The 17,528-nt window shown below is 34.8% G+C and overlaps 1 protein-coding gene and 1 long non-coding RNA gene across 3 annotated transcripts in view; one reads left to right on the top strand and one right to left on the bottom strand.

Annotated features, from left to right (window-relative positions):
- LOC113237890 (homeotic protein ultrabithorax) overlaps positions 1-17,528 on the top strand; it is a 192,089-nt gene that overhangs the window by 52,056 nt on the left and 122,505 nt on the right. The gene's annotated exons all lie outside the window — the stretch shown is intronic.
- Positions 15,839-17,528, bottom strand: part of LOC113237892 — a 33,409-nt gene continuing 31,719 nt past the window's right edge. The window contains exons 3-4 of the long non-coding RNA XR_003311073.1: positions 16,112-16,198; positions 15,839-15,906 (exon numbers count right to left, since the gene is read on the bottom strand). This is a non-coding gene — a long non-coding RNA (uncharacterized LOC113237892). The remainder of the gene's footprint in view (positions 15,907-16,111; positions 16,199-17,528) is intronic.

Here is a 17,528-nt window from a genome sequence, read left to right as displayed (position 1 = left end):
GCACCGACTGGTAATTTTACAATTCAGAACCAAGTGCTCTAATAATAATTCTAGTTAAGCTGCTTGTTAATAATACGAGGGATGTGTGATGTTGAAAAACACGTCGATATAGTTCATCACAGTGTTTCTAACAGTAACGATCAAACTAGCGATGCATCAGCAATTGACAGATTGAACAAAATGATAAAATGTTAGAATCCCCACATTTTCCTCACATAGCGCCAATCCCCACAAAATCTAGTTGAAATTCCCCACAATTTAGGGAATTCCCCACAAATTAACAACCTTGGATACAATAGTTGTAATTCGCGCGCGAGCCGGTCATGGCCGATTATGTTTGTTGACAAATAAATAAGAAGTAATAAAAAGAATTGAATTGAGCGCGTAAACTACTGTACTTCAATGTTGTATATGTGTATTGTGCCTTCAGTCAATAGAATACAGTTAAATCATTGTGTGAAATGTGGTTGGCGTAAAGAAATAACCTCAATTTTGTAATGAAAACTTTATTTCTTCCAACATAAGTTAGGTATGTCATTAAAATATACCTTATATTTATATGATAGGGAATTTATCCACCTTTATCCACAGAATAATGTTTTTTTGCGACAAATTGGATGTTTTAAATTGTTTTTTTGACCTAGTGTTTTGAAAAGTTTTTATTGCATAATACGCTCACTATTCTTATAACTTTTATAAAGGTTTTGTAATACTGTTAAAAGAAAAAATCGCTTAGAAACATCGCGTTTTTTAGACAATCATAAAAGTTTCATAGGAGTGAATATTCTTCTGCAAGATCAACTACACTAAAGCAAGTAAAAATAATCTTGTCGTATTCTAAAGTGTTTCTATAGATACAGCTATAGACAAAATGCTCCCAATAGTGTTTTAAAAAAAGCTTTAAATTCTTATCGCCATTTTTATTTTTAAAGAATGACTATGAAGTAGCCGAGCAAAATTTCTTTTCTTTCTAAAAATTAAATTTTAGTAGAAATTAGCTTGAAGAAGCCTAGAACTTCTTAGAAATGGTTTATTTTGTAAGTTATTTTGTATATTTAAGCTTTCTATAAATATTTAGAACCAAAAATCGATAACTGTACATTTATTAAGTTTATACTTTATACATAAATATTTAAAATTTTGCGAGCGCATTACTTTTATGACAGGTTTTACATCACTTTTTACAATGTATTTAAAGTCGCACGTCAATTCGCGCTTTCTAACCGATTAAATATTGCGCAAAATAGTCAGAAATATTATGTCTAATTTCGCCATGTTGCAATTTTGATAGTTTATATTTTGTAAGCGATTAAACTTGAAATCTATTAGTATTAAGAGAATTGCGTCTTATGTTTGTAACGCTTTAGTATTTTGGTTTTAAAATAGCATTACTAAGAAAACTATCATAGACTATAAATTATCTAAAAACTGTCTACAAGACTAAACAAAAACTGTCTACATTCTACAAATGGTCTTGTAGCATTCTAGAAAGGTTACTTGAGAAAAAAGATAAGAATCACTCTTAACACTACCTACAGATAGTTTCTCAAAGCACTCTTGTGATCTACTAATAAAGTTGTGCTCACTTTTACTTTAAATTATCTAGAAACCTTCTTCGTGATATCTTGAGGGAATTTGAACTCTTAAAATATTCAATCGAATTAAATTCTATTAGATTATCTCATAGTATATATTTAGATATGGGTGTGCTGCTTGGGTATACTACCTTATAATACTGTATACTTCCGTGCTAACACTCTATTACTCATGCTTTACAATCGTAGTATCCAAATTACTCATTATAATAATTGCATCTAAATTAAGTAAGATAGTAGGTAGGTATATTACGAGGGCAGAGGCATTGTTCACCCGATGACAAATAATGGCAGATAATACCACAGTATCGGGTGTCGCCTGCGAATTTAGTACTATGTTTGGAGCCAATTCCCTCTTGATAATATACGTATATTATATACCTACTGTTGCATGTCTATTGATGGAATATTGGGGACACAATAGAGAATATTATTTATATCGACATTTTTTGATACTCGCTCTGTATAGCTATTTGTATGGAATCGTTAGATCTTGAGTATATGGTCTTAAGTATTCCTTTAAGTATTCCTAAGTATTTCTTTTCCACGGTCAATTTTGAATGTCAACGTCTTTAAGTCAAGTAATCATTAAGCCGTTTATGGACAGCAATGGCGTTTAAAGATAAAACAAAAAAAAAAAATTAAACCCTTATAAAGATTTTAGAACCATATTCTGTACTTTGTAGTGCGGAGTGCCTCTTTGCTATATGAATTTCAAAATACCAAATACGGGCTTTACAATTCGATTTCCCAGCGATTTCTGTGTAGGTGTCGCGTACTGGTCCTCCATAGAGAAGTATCAACAACGTACCTACTGACAAAATGTAATGATTTACACTCACACTCACACATGTGAAGGTTAAGTACCGTTAAGTGGACACCGATGTTAAGTGCGAAGTGATAGAAGTATAATTAATTATACGCATCACAGTACCTTTATAATAGCAAAAGTAACTTTTAACCAAAGAACATTGGTGAACTCCCATATAAATTTTGGTTGATATTTGTTTACGTCAGTTTATGAAAAATATGTAGGTTTAAAGGTTAAATTTAAAAAAGGTAAAATTTAAATTCCTGAACAAATTTGTTTTTGTGTATGAGTTCAAAGATACTTTATTCTCATTAAGACAATTATCACTTACGTGAGAACTTAAAAACTAATCAGTAAATTAACAATATTCCAGCCCAAGCTGTGGTACAAACTACACAATGAAATACAACTAATCACTAAATTAACAATATTCCAGTCCAATACTACCATTAGATACAAACATAAGTTGAGAGTTCAACTGTTTACAAATTTACATTATTATTATATAAATCTTTATTTCAGTAGTGAATGATCGTTAATAATATGGTTATATAATTTTGATTTAAATAAACTAAATGACTCCGCATCCTTTACATTTGACGGCAGTTTATAAAAGATTTGCACTCCTCCAAAACCTATCGACCTCTTGTCGTAGTTAGTTCTGATCATGGGCAGGATTAGATAGATGATTGGCTCTGAGGCTAATATTGTACTTAGGTATGTGATTATCTTTTTTTTACGAATGTAAGCTCAGTGTGAATATTCCTGTGTAATATTTTACGAATAAGAATGCATGTTGTGTAATAGTATCTATAATTGTTTAATTTTCATTATTTTAGTTTCTACGTATAGCTCTTCAGTTGATGTTAAGTATGGGTAATGAAATAGCAATTTGATAATTTTATTTTGTAAAATTTGTAGCTGTTGTAATTGCGTTTTCGCTGCACTGCCCCATATTTCAAGTAAGTATAAAAGATGTGGCTTTATTAAAGAGTTATAAATTGTGACTCTCACTTGCCTAGGCAAACAGCGCACAATATTGCGAAGGGATCCTACAAGTGCTGATAGTTTGGAACGAACATAATCTATTTGAGCATGCCATGCCAGCTATCTAGCCTCACGCCTAGGTATGTTTTTTGTCGTTTCTCTTGCAGAACAACACCATTTAGTTTTTTATGGCAGTAGCCCTATAGGTACTGTGTGTGTACTCTTTGAAAATGTCTTTTTGGCGATTAGAAATCGCTCAACGTTAAAAAACTAAGAAACTCGACAATTGTAGATATATATATATCATTTCGATTATTTACTAATTTGTCACTTGAGTTTCATTTAAATACGATTTTATTTCCAGACTTAGACGGGCCATTAATAATTTAAAAAACTTAATGACTTAATTTTATTCAAACATGTAACTATGTCATTTGAAGACGCTAAAGTATACGTTTCACAATTATTTCGCCATTGTTCTTTTTTCCCTAAAACGCATGTTTTTAAATCTAATTGAATATGATTCAACGGCAATCTTTCTACTACCGTCATAGCTGTACGGTACAAAATGTTGACGGGTTCAGCGGTCAGTAATAAAACGTAATTATTACTTATAGGGTAAAACCGGGGTAGATGGCCATAGTTTTTTCTCAACGCTGTCAAAATCAAATTTTAGATATTACATTGCAAATCTTTACGTGATATTAAACTTTGAACAATTAACTATTAACTATTTAACAGAAAAAAAGAACAAATTGTCTTGAGACCAACCTTAAAATTAGTTTAAACCAAAATTACGATTGGTCATCTCTTCCGAGGTGTCCGAGTGTGATGACCTTAGGACTATGGGTAAGATGTCCAGTAATTATTTATAGTGTTAGATATGTCTTTTATTTGGTGTTTTGTTTTCTAAGTCTTCTTTTTTCTTCGTGTCGTCAAATTCTCAGTTTTCGTGAACCGAAAAGTGGCACACGACTCATTGGAGCCAGTCTTCGATATGGGGGTTTCATAGCAGCAGCAACTTTAATAGCTATGGAGTTCTTACGTTTTCGCGATTGTTATGAAATGGAACTATTTTTCCGGATTCCGTTTTTCAAACAAACCAAAGTTTCGAGCCCTTTACAAGTATTGAGACATTTCTTAAGCATTAATAGCTGCTTTTAATGTTTCTTCAGTGCAATTCCCTCTCATTGCGGCTACCTTTCTTTTGTATTTAGTAGGCCTAAAACAAGTTCGAAAATAAATAAATTATTTTATTAATATTTTAGACCTGTGTATGATTGGTATAAGTTGGTCACATGGCCGTCTTACACCGATTTTTGTTAGCCATCTGTCCTCATTTTCCAGGAGAGGTGGCCACACTTAAAATTTAAACGAGAAAAAATATGACACGTGAAATTTTGAGCTTATAACAAAGCATTGGATGTGGACTAAGCGATAAATACAAAAATAATATATATTTTGAAAAAAATAACTTCATTGTAAAACATGAACCCTCTAAAAAATGTTTGCATTTGTCAAAACAATTAACAAGGATTTTTACTTACGTTTCTTTTTTTTGCTCTGAAAGATTCAACGTACACTTGCACTTAGACACCACACGATGCGAACTGAGCAATAACTATCGCCATCCAGTTAGCGGATAATTGAAATATTGTGATTGGTCGTCTGTATCCTATGGCCATCTACCCCGGTTTTACCCTATTGAATCAATATAAGTATAAGCATAGAAAAAAGTAGTTACATTTTGGAGTGCATTTAAGTACTGTTTAAGTACTGTCCATGAACTGGTTAAATGATAAAAAATTACTGAAGATTTTTCATTTTTGAAAAATATTAGCATTACATGCAATTCACAGTAATAATGCGCTATCTGTTACGCAAGCTAAAGGTTAATAAAGCATTACAGGCTACAATCTGTTCAATTACCTAGGACACCAAACTAAAATGCATTCCATGGAGTTAACAAACATTAAAACTGACTAACGATCTCAAACTTTGCTTGATTTTGCTCTGTATTAGTTCACGGTGGATCGTGCCGTCGTGACTGTCCTATCGGAATTGTGTAACTCGTCATAGTCTGACGGAGAAATAAAACGCTTTTTGGACGTGGAGAATTCCAAATGGAGCAGAAGTTTTGATTAAAATGTTAGTGAAATCAAATAAATCGTAAATAAAAAAGGGTTTAAATTACTAAGGTATTCATAAATTATTGAGGAAAAAGTGTAGATTTTTTTTTATCATATAACGCTGAGTACTCACTTTTCATGGGAGCGAAAGAAAAGTTGCCTAACAAAAAACATAAACACACAAGCGTGGCTAAAATAACACGCATCAATCTCTTATATTAGCTCCGGGCTCTGAGGAACAGCATAAAAACTTCCTGAACTTTCCTATATGCGCTCGTAAATCTTGCGTTTTTTAATAGATAAATAGGCCCTCGCACAAACGAGCAATATCGCATTATTTGGTCCTCCCTCAGGAAAGGCCCTCCTGATAAAGCCTCCTTGCCTCACACCCTCCATGCTAATGTACTCCGCCAGACGGTGACAACCATTTTTTGGCCCACTTGGCTACATTATGGGAGCCATAAAGAGTATTTCAAATTATATTTTCCGTGTCCATTAAAAAAGAGATGCGGCTTTCTCTTGCTTATTATTTAAGCTTTTGTTGCTACCAATTTAAATATAAAATTTTAATTTTTTTATAATTCAGGTAACCGTTACAAAGCAGTTCCTTTTTTAATCTTTATGACTCTTTTGATGGATGCGTTCAAAACAGGTAGCAGTATTACCTACCTTTTTAATACCGGCAAGTTTTGACAACAACAATTGTTCTACCGTTGTATGCCCTTAAAAAGGCACAAAGCATGAGTTCACGGTACAACGTAATAAAATGTTCAAAACTTCGAAAAAATATGCCGTCATAAACAAAACCGTTCAGATGCAAAGTTAGATAAAGAACATCTCACACACCTGAGCTAGAAAATTGCTTTTTTCTAAGCGCCTCCAGTTTTTTACGCAACTTTCTCCGGGAATAAAAGAAGTTTCGTGCAAGAAACTTTCTTTTTTCTCTTTTGTAAGGAGCTCGTAAATCATTCGATATGATGGGCCGCAAACGCGCGAAATATGGAAACCATAAAAATATTGTGACATGTAGAGTACAATTGTTTCAGACTCTTTTGTTTAGGAGAAAGTTTTTAACAAAACACACACTGGCCTTTTGTTTGTTTCTTTTAAAAACCAATTTAAAAAATACTGATCTTAGAGTTCCAGATGTTGCAAATTTACTCCATCCCAGCAGCGGAGCATTATTCTAACTTATTATCTGTGCGCATAAAACAAGCGGACCCTTATCACAACTAGTTAAAAACTAATTACCGGGGTGACACCACCTTTCCATAAATCCTGGGACTCCTCCGAATTGCTCTGACAAAAGTTATTTTTAAGAAAAAAGCCCTTGAGGCTTCACTGCTCCACCCCGCGTTCCCCTCAGTTCCCCGCCTCCGCCGGAGGAATTTATCACGATTTATATTCATAGCATAACAACACGAGCCCCGTTTAGGGTGATCCCGTTCAAATTGTAGACTGCTAAATAAAACCTGTTTTTGTGAGATACAGCTAACGAATGCCGATTTTTAGGAAACAAGGGATATACTTAATTTTTTTAATCCAATAAATACTACCCTTGACTTTGTTCGTCGTAGTAATAAATGTATATAGATGGATGGATGGATGGATGGATGGACACATATTTTTGTATAATCCTTAAATTGTTAGGGTTGCAATTGTCACATTGCAGCGCACTTATAATATATCTTGTGACTGTCAAATAAATTAGAGTAATCACAAAGTTGGGCGTGTACCCTTGCCATATGGCGCGTCCAAGTGTTTCAAACACCGTGAGTAACTCTTGCAAGGACGGAACCACAAATCAAGTGTGGTTTTGGGACGGAAACGTTCGGTGTCGCATCGGTACAACAACTGGTTAAAGAGCCATTAGTTATCGAAGGGTAGGGCTCGGTACTTACTAGTATGAACGCTCACGATATGAAATTATAAATGGGGAATATTTTCAAACTTATTTCCGAAGGCATGCACTTTTTAACGTCCGTAGAGTCACGATAACCGCTTTCACGGAACACTTTTTATTTAGAAAATTGCAAAAGTACATACTTTGGCTTGAATTACAGTTAGACGCTTACGATAACGATAAGTGAGCAGACAGACATATTGGCTTACATGAAAAACTTTAATACCCAATGAATATTAGGTACAAACGTTTAAAAAAAATAGATAAATATTTTTATGATACCAAACCACGTGTCGAATAAGTCACACACAAGTGGTGGTAAGCGACACGCCCGTCCATAGCAGTTGCAGCGCCGCTCTGAGCTTTAAATCGCATAGATCTGAGGGGTATTGCCACTGTGTCTGTCTCCCTGAGACATGAGTCGACATTTCCCATGTGCTTGTAATTTCACCAGCACCCTTAATTTATTCGTCACCAATTTCATCGCGCGGTCGCCGCGCGGGCGAGTCTGACTTGTCTTTGGTCTACGCGGCGACTACGCGGTTGTATTATTCTTTATTTTATTATTATATATCAGAGGAATTTAAATGTTGTTGCCTAGTTAATAGAATTCAATTTCGCGTTCATTCATTCATTTCATTCAAATAGGTAAGGTACTAATTAAAGTATTTTCCTGGTTCTACTGCTACTGAATGTACATGCTATGCACATCCAAAGGTATCGATTGTTGCTATTTGTGGAATGTATATGCATTTATAAATATATAACTTTATGTATTTTGAAACTAACAAATTCGAGTTTTTTGGATTTAAATTTGTGTTTTTTTATAATATGTACCAAGTGATGGGACGAACAAGTCGTGCGCCTGGTGGTAAGCGACACGCCTACCCATAACAGTTGTAGTCCCACTCAGAGCTTTAAATCGCAAAAATCTTAGGGACACTGCCATTGTTCCCGTCACCCTGAGACATAAGCTGACAAGTTCCATGCGCCTGTAATTTCACCAACACCCTTACCCTTCTAAACCGGAACGCAGTAATTTTCACATTACAGCTTGGCGGTAGAAATTGATAAGATATCAGTACTTCCTGGACGAACGGTTTCACAAGGAGCTCTACTGTTAATAAAAGGTGCTTTTCTGCCGTAACCATGAGACCTGTAAAGAGCCCGAAAAGTTGATTTGGTTGAAATAGTTTTCACATTATTGCAGAGGCCCGAAAGTAAGGGTTTGCTTGACGAGATGAGACAAGGACGAGCGATAGCGAGGACTCGTATTATACGATTCTAGCAATCCCCGTTCCCGCCGAGGCATGTATAGAATTTTTTCAAACAATGTGAGGAAATAATAAAAGGCTAAAGAGGGGAAGATGTATAATAGTAAAAGTAAAAAATATTAATTATAATATTAAAGGTATATATTTGACGTGTTAGGACAATTGCTAAAAGAAAATGTTGTTGTTTTTCCAGGCACATTAATAATAGTAGCCTGCTAAACTTCTGATGATATGTTTGAATGTGTATCTATTACTATATTTTCGTTATCGCTCTTCTCACTAGCACTAATTTTCGACCACCAAAAGTACAAAAATACAAAAAAGACAAAAACACAAAAAAATACCACAACACTTTACTTTAAATGTTACCGCGATTTTCTTTTTTCTTTATATAATCGGTAGGTATTTCTATTTCTCGCAGATATGAACACTGGGCAGTTGGATGTATAGTTTTTCTTTTGCCTGTTTATATAGTTTATTATTAGTAAGTAGATTCAAAAGTTTGGACAAGAGGACAGTAATGGATTTTCATACTTACTTTGCAGACCTTGGCCGCGAAGAAGTCGCACGGTCCATAACTGATAAACTTTCCGTGTTTGTTTTTTGAAAGTAATGCAGTAATGCAAATTTTTCTGAGTATGTTTGAGAAAAATAAATATACGCGGTTTAGATTCGAAAAAATAGTTTAATTTCTATTTAAGAAATTCATTCGTGCCTCAAAAGGATTCAATAACACTTGAAGAAGCAGTATAGTACTGAGCAACAACTTCAAAGCAAAATTTTAAATAGACCTGTACCTCTAGTGGCTAGAACCAAGGGGAGCACAAGGGGTGGCTTCGCCATAATTGATGAGGTTCTTAGCGCAGCAGGGCGGTAGAATTATCATCGCGACGCCGAGTACAAGCTTCCATTAATTTGTGATTAGCCCGCAGTTAGAACACTCTTGTGGAGCCTCCTAATTAGATAATCAGTTTTTCCGGCGAAGGATTTGAGTGAATTAATGTTTTGTAATTTATAAGAAACAAAACACTCGGAATGTCTATTGGATATTGGATATTGGGTATTGGACGTACAAAATTAGGTACGTAGGTGTTTTGGTTCATACAAGTGTAATGTATAACATTGGTAAACAGCTTAACAATATTTTTTATGATACCAAGGGGACGAACGGGACGAAAAAATCGCGCGTGAGGTGGTAAGCGACACGCCTGTCTATAGCAGTTGCAATGTCACTCAGAGTTTTAGTAGCAAAGATCTAAGGACACGAGCCAATCTTTTCACTAGCAACCTTACAATTAAAAACCGAAACGCAGTAATACTTACCTTACTGCTTGGTGGCAGAAGTAGATAAGGTGGCAGTACGTCTCTGGACGAACTCTTCGACAAGAAGCTCTACTGCTTCTATATTTAAAATTTTGAAAGATAAAATCCATTTTACACGCCTAGGCAAGGGTAATAATATGAAATACGAAGTACATTTTTATAAAAATTTGAAAATTAAATTTAATAGTAATATTTCTTATTCTCCTTCGAATTTATAAGAAAAATATCAAACAATTAATGTTTCTGTGACATTCATTGTGAATAAGTGGAACAGAAAAACGGTCCAATATCTAAAAACTCATCCCGTAATAAATATCTTAAGCATCGTTTATTTCGTACGAGGCAAAAACGTTATGTCCCCCTATACTGCTTATTTAAAGGTGGATTTGTACAATATTTATTCACGTAACACATGTCTGGGGGAGATGGAATCGTATCTTTACAAGGAAACGACTTATAAAAGCAAATCTAAAAAAAGAATTCTATTTATGTTTCCATATTTCGGGTAAAAAATACACTGAAAAATACTTTCTGTTGAAAGGTTTTCAAATTGTTTAAAATGTAGGAATATATAATGATAAATTCATTTGTTAAAAGCATGAAGTAAAAAAATATAGTCCCTTCTGATCATATTTCAAAAGTTAATTCAATACAGACAAGTACAGGATTAACAGCCACTATCGATCTCCAATTTGATTTGGCAGCGTTCATTTGCCTATCTCAATAAACAATATGATTCGCATGGGTTCTCTCTGCCTTCCTCCCCATAATTCCTCATCTAAGTGGTATTCGCTAAGAAAACCTACGTATCAGATTAATTCGGTTAGAAGGGGCTTGGAGCCAATTTGTCTGATTGCTACCAATGTCAATCTATGTAACTTACCTATGTCTACTGGTTCCTCATAAATTTTGAGCCTATCGTGTTTTGTCCCCATCAATAAATATTTGCGCATGATCAATTCAATAAACTTACTGCACAGTTGAATTATTTTTTTTTCTTTCGAAAAATAGTAATGGATTCTTTTGAGGGGAGTGAGTTTGTAATTTTAACGTAGCAAGAATGTCGTAGCATTCTTCATATCAAATTGTAAACGGAGATTTATGAAAAAATTAAAACCATTCATAACAGTAGCTCCAATTTTTTTTATCTCAAAAAATATCTACTTCATTCGGAACAATTTTGTAAGAAATTACGTCCCCGAAACAAGCAGGAAAACTAGACGGAAAAAGGTACGGAACTCATAAAATAATCAAGTCGCACCTCATAGACTGTAGGGCAAATTGTTAATTAGGAAGGTTATGTATCCAGCGACCCTACCGGCCATTACCATCAACCGGTACACGCCTCTTTCGGGTAAAACGTCCCAAATCTCGACACGAGGGGAAAAATCAAACAGTAAATATCGGAAAGCAATCCGAGGTGATTCTATTAGATTGACTTAAACAGGCTTACCTTGAAGTTCTTAGGGGCTTGCGGAATGGGCGAAGCGATTTATTTTTTGATTGGTAATAGCTGATTCAAAATTAAAGGCGCATTTCAATTAAGGGACTTTCTCGGAGATTGGTTTACTCCAGAGGGTCTAAAGCTTGCGTGCAAGATTCATCGGTAGAATGTTCTTAGTCAGTATTTCTATCTAGATAGTACCAAAGAGAACCGAGCTAACGATTCACTTCTTAATTGGCTCTTTTTCATGATCTACCCGCCGCCAATTATAATGCAAAACAGACTAAGTTTTTATGTACACGTAAGTAAATACGTACACACGTAATCTTCTTTGAAATTCATATCTTGTTACCCTTGATAGAAATAAAAGAAAAAAAAATCACAGAAAAATCAACTAAAGAACATTTCCACAAATACCAGTATCACCGGCAATGGATTCGGGTTAGCTCCTCGATCGAGATAAGCCATCACATTCAAGATATTTAAATCGATTTTCCCCAATTTTCCGCGAGCGAGCGCGGGTAAGGCTCGACTCAATTTATCCAGTGTCGCGCTGCGGGGTGGGACCGTACCGCTATTGTTTGCCAAATGAAGTACTGTTAAGCTACATGATCGTAACACTACATCACCTATAAATTAAATCTCGGGTTGATTACCTTTTAAAACTAAATATTGGTGTTCTAAATTAAATTGGCACATGTTAATTGATGTCCAAGCATCGTTACGCTTACCTCACGTACATATAAGCTTATACATACGTACGTATGCAAAAGTAATTTATTTTTCAACATGCTTGATCCCTGTACAACTAGGTAATGAAGTTATATTACGGGAAAAAATTGTACTGCATCTACTCATAAATTTACTTCACATTTATTTAATTGGACACCTCGGAGGCATTAGGATAGGAAGTCTTGTACAAGTAATAGGTTAATTTATTGAGTAAAAAGCATTGACTTTACAATCATCCCTTCACCATTTCTTCCATTAAGACGTTTATGTTTGCTCATTTCCCTCAGCCGGTATTTGGTAGCTATTTAAAACATTCGCCCCGTCTGTTTACATAGATCAGATACGCACAACAAAGGATTTTGTAATTAAGAAAGATATTTTAAGTTGGTGGCAGCTTGACTTTATGTAGCCGAAATGAATTTAAGGGGTTGTATTTAGTTGGTTTAAGAATTGATTGTATGCAGTTAGGAATGTCCTTGGAAGAGGAATTACTTTGAAAGGCTAATGCGAAAATGTATAATAGTTTAATTCCTTAATCAATAAAAATATTGAGAGTAGTGTCTTTTTAACCTCATAAGGTCCTGTATACTACAATAAAACAAGCGCTAAACGCTCAATCTACACTAAAATGTAGTAAATATAATAAATCAAATATTTCAGGTCAAAGCAAGTATCAGTTCTGTATGAAAAACATTTTTTTTCTGGATACCCTGTTTATACATAGGTGCCATGTAGCGCTAAATTTGTATGTGATATTTTCATAATAATGTTCACTTGGCGTCTACGTGATCACAGAAATAATAGGTTTCTTCGACAATATTGTCTGGGTCTGAATCACTTCACTTATTACATACATTTTGATATGCTAACTGCTTTACGAGGTTAAAGACAGATAGTGGTTGATAAAGGGCATGTATGATGCCAATGGCAACTTTCCAACGGCAACCCTACTCAAAAGTAGATCATTTTTAGTCAGTGTTCTTTGTTTCACACATAAACAAAAATGTGCGAATCAAAATTCAAACAAAAAAGTGTTATCGTACCTTTACAATGTTTCTCAAATAAATCAAGTGACCTCAACAAAAAGAGATAAAAACTCAGTCCCATGACTGGGACTGGGACACGCAAAAACAAAGGTCGAAACAATACCCTACAGATTAGGGTTCGTAAAACACGCAAAGCAATATATCGAATGGACAACAAAAATAAATTTCCTAATTCCTACCCCAATTTAGGAGTGCATTATTTTCGCTTTCACAGACATCCGATACAATTAAAATCTTCTTTAATTAAGGGACGACTATGAATCATTCGCACGTGGCGCACTGAGTTTTCCACTTGTATACCATCGCCTTAACGCGGAACCGCTTAGCCTATAACAACTCAGCGCAAAAACAGACTCTAAGTGATGCCTGATAGAGTATATTGCAGGTGGAACTGGATCGGTGTTTAAGGCTCAGAGTTACACATTTGTCGAGGTATCTCTTTTCACTTTATCACAGTGTCTCCTTTATTTACTCGTACGTGAGGGATGCGAGCAATAAATAGGTCCGCACAAACATATTTGACGTTTACAAATACCTCCCAAATTGGTTTCCTTAGCGTGACTGGCCGTTATTACGTTTTGTTTGCTTATTACCAAACGGTGGCTGCTTCGGCCGCTGATTATGTTAGGGGACAAAAGTATATAATGTATTTACTTTGCTAAGTGAAGGTAAACTTTGTATTAGGTAGAAAGGTATAAATTTACAGAGCATTGTTTCAATGATAAAGCGGAAAACGTTTATAAATCAGTAGGCAACCTTGTGCTCATCTGACTTTTCGTTGGTTATAATAAATAAATATTTCATGGAATTTCCGAGTACTGGGATGAATTTAAGATAAAGTCAGTATATTGTCAAGAATGTAATGTAATATCATCGAAAAAACACCCACACATTGTATTTGAATCTAATTTACCTACTTACTTCACCTCTGTTACTAAAGGCAAAAGGGTCAAGCTACAAAATCTCTAAATCCAACCGGTCTCTAACACCAGTTCATTCATGCTAGTCGTTAAGAAAATTAATAACCAGTGCTTGAGCCAACCGTACGGCCGTGACCATAGTACAAAAATACCACATCTGAAATAGAATGGACCGAATTATTTTCCACTGTCTGTTTACCAACGCAAGTTTTTGGTGTTGAATTAGTGAGCTTGAAAACAAAATGACTTATGCATTTTCTTTGTAATGATATCGCAAATAAGATTGTTACAAATAATCTTTAACAAAATTTGTCAGTTCAATATATTGCTTTGTGCATTAGCATTGCTTTAATCCTAAGCGTCATGTAAATTAAAATAATCATCACATCGAATAATTCTAATTCAATGTAAGCACGTCTATGCACACATATTATGTTTTAATGTGGTATTTGGCTGATAATGACATGACTTTTACACCAAATGTACCTTCTGGTACATAAAAATAGCTGCAGACCTTTTCAGTGTTCTTTATTGACAGTTGAACTCTACTTGCTTCAGAAATAGCTCATATTTGCGTATTCGTTTTTTGACAGTTTGTGTACTAAACAAGTCATAGTACTGCACCGTGTCAATAGATTACTGTTCGAAATTCGGTGTCCAAAAAATTTATCATACGACAAACGAGGTGCGACTCACAGCATGGCCATTTCGGCCGTACCGCCGGGAGCAGTTATTCAAGTGACAAATATCGAATGCTACAATTCATATTTTTGCTATCTCGGCTCTGGTGTCGCCATCTGTGCCATGGGACGCTATTGGTTCTACATCAACCCACGTGATCTATTTTTGTTACAAATAAAACATCGCATTTCCTTCGGGAATTGTTTTATAAGTTTTAGGGGCCGTACGTGACATGTTAGTTTAGCAAGGGATGTGGTTTCGTAAATGGGAAAATGCATAAAAAATACATCCCTAGGTACATCCACCCTCAATACAGGTACATCATGCATTTACCAAAATGCAAGCACGTATTTCCTTGCAATATGCACTCAGATTGAAGTGTGAAGGTTAATTTAATATCGTTAAGGATTATTACAGTCTTGAACAGATTCTTAGAGCGTGATTTAAAATATTGTTGCAAATTTTAAAACAGGAATATCGTCCGAAAATAGTGTCGGCAACACAACTCGCGTATTATCGAGATCGGAAATTTCACGTGGCCATATAATTTTAAGCTCGTAAAGCCCGAACAATAATTCACTGGAAGCATTTGCGGAAAATGCATTTTATTGTTAAAACGTGAATTTTATTTATCGTCGACAGACCGCGGTGGGGTAGCGGGGGTGAAGGGGGTTGATTTGCAGTAGCGGCGCATCGAAGCCACCCTTTGGCTTGGATTATTTATACTGAAGGTAATTTTCCGGGTTCATTATTGGAAAATGTAACATTTGCGTATTTCATGTGCTATAATTTGCAGTTCATTAAAAATAAACTACGACCCAGTACACGAACTCTATGTTGTGTCGTTCATAAAATTATGTTTTTGACGTCAACTACATATATATGATCATGTTAAATAAGTACCCACGTTAGTAATATTGATATTTATTTATATTAGCTGAGCACATTTTGTTTTCTATTCGTTTCGTCTCTTACGCAAATTTCAGATTTCTAGTGTTTACAATCCCTTCACGTCCTTATAATTTATTTTAGTTTTGATTTTTATTTTCCAATTTCACGATCTGTGAATAAAACATAAATGGACCTCTATCGTGGCACACCTCGAAGTTTTACAAGTACAAAGTTTTTTACTAACTAGATAAGAATTTACGTTGTTCGAATGATTATTATTAATATTTTAATTACAGTATCGAAGACAATTATAGTTACTCAGTAAATTCAAAACTCATACTACGAATGATAAAATTCTAACGTTTTCTCACTTACTTTACTCGGTCGCGTAGTACGCCTCAAGGCAGCCCTTCCTCGATCAATAATCCAATCCTACATACATTTTATTTTCACGTAAACCATCTGTGAACAAAAAAACGGTATTACTTACAACATGACAATGCAATAAATCAAATTAACCGACCAATTTAAAAAGTGGGCACTTAACAATGAGTAACTCATGCTATGTAGTATACAATTACACCAGATATCAATCTCTAAGGAACTACCATGGTGTTTGTTAAAGTGATATTGAACGCACCTAGTAATTTTCTCCACATATTTTGTGTCCTTTTTTAGAGGTTAACGAAGTGTGACCATTTAGTAACGTAGTGCCTTGCTTAATTGTTGATTTTTCTTCCAGTTCATTTTTGCTCGGTTCGTATATATTTGCATAAATTCAGTTGAGTTGTGTATTACAAAAATAAAAAAAATGGTTGCTATACATATTTATAAAGTTCAACTTAGTAAAGCGCTATCTGTATTTTTTTTTACTTCAGTTATTATTTATGTGTTGTATGTATGTTATATTCCTGCCTTAGGTAAATCTAAACAATTTTAATATAGACAATTTCAAACTAATGAAATTTGATATAGGTTTTTGGTGTAAACCATTTAGTTTGACTCCATATAATTCGATGACGCATCTACATCTACGACTCTACTAACATAACTCTTATGTGCCGTTGTTCCTGACTCCCCTAAGCCCCTTTGTTTGAAGATAGCTTACTGTTTACAATTAACTAGTGTTACTGGTAGTCTATCTAGCACGCGTGAAGGCGGCCCTTCCTTGATAGCCATCGTGAGGCTACCATCTCGGCATTACACTGTCTAATTGCGAACGCTTTTATTTATTACCTCCAGATTGTACGTGGAAATTTGAAGCCAAGAATTTTACAGTCATGAAAGTTAATGGCTATTATGCCGATGATACCAAAATATAAAACGATTTTATAATTGATACTAAAGATACGGACGATGATTTCTGAAATGTGGATGTAACGAAAGTAGTGTTGACTTAAGTCTTGGTCAAGCGTCTCACTCTCAGGGCCGTATTTTAGAACTCTACTCAATGCTCAAGTCAGGATTGCACTGGAAACACAAGCACTGGAAATACGACCCTAATGGCAGGGACTTGAGTATGATTTCGAGTGCTTTAAACCATACTCAAATCCTGACTTGAGCATTGAGTAGAGTTCTAGAATACGACCCTTAGTCTTGTAAACTCAGACCTAGTCTCGGTCTTGCTGCAAGAATCTCGCAACTCTTACAATTACTTACTGCTAATCACCAAACTATCTATTCTATTATTATATCTATTACTCTTACAAAAAGTGACATTGAGCGTTGGTTCAAATTTTAGAACAACTTTCAGAGTACATTTTGAGTACATATGAATTCTACATAGGTATAG

The sequence above is a fragment of the Hyposmocoma kahamanoa genome, unplaced genomic scaffold, assembly GCF_003589595.1.
Source record: "Hyposmocoma kahamanoa isolate Upper Pololo Valley unplaced genomic scaffold, ASM358959v1 94, whole genome shotgun sequence".
Taxonomy (NCBI): domain Eukaryota; kingdom Metazoa; phylum Arthropoda; class Insecta; order Lepidoptera; family Cosmopterigidae; genus Hyposmocoma; species Hyposmocoma kahamanoa.
The sequence above is the reverse complement of the archived record's forward strand: the minus strand, read 5'-3'. Positions and strand labels throughout refer to the sequence as shown.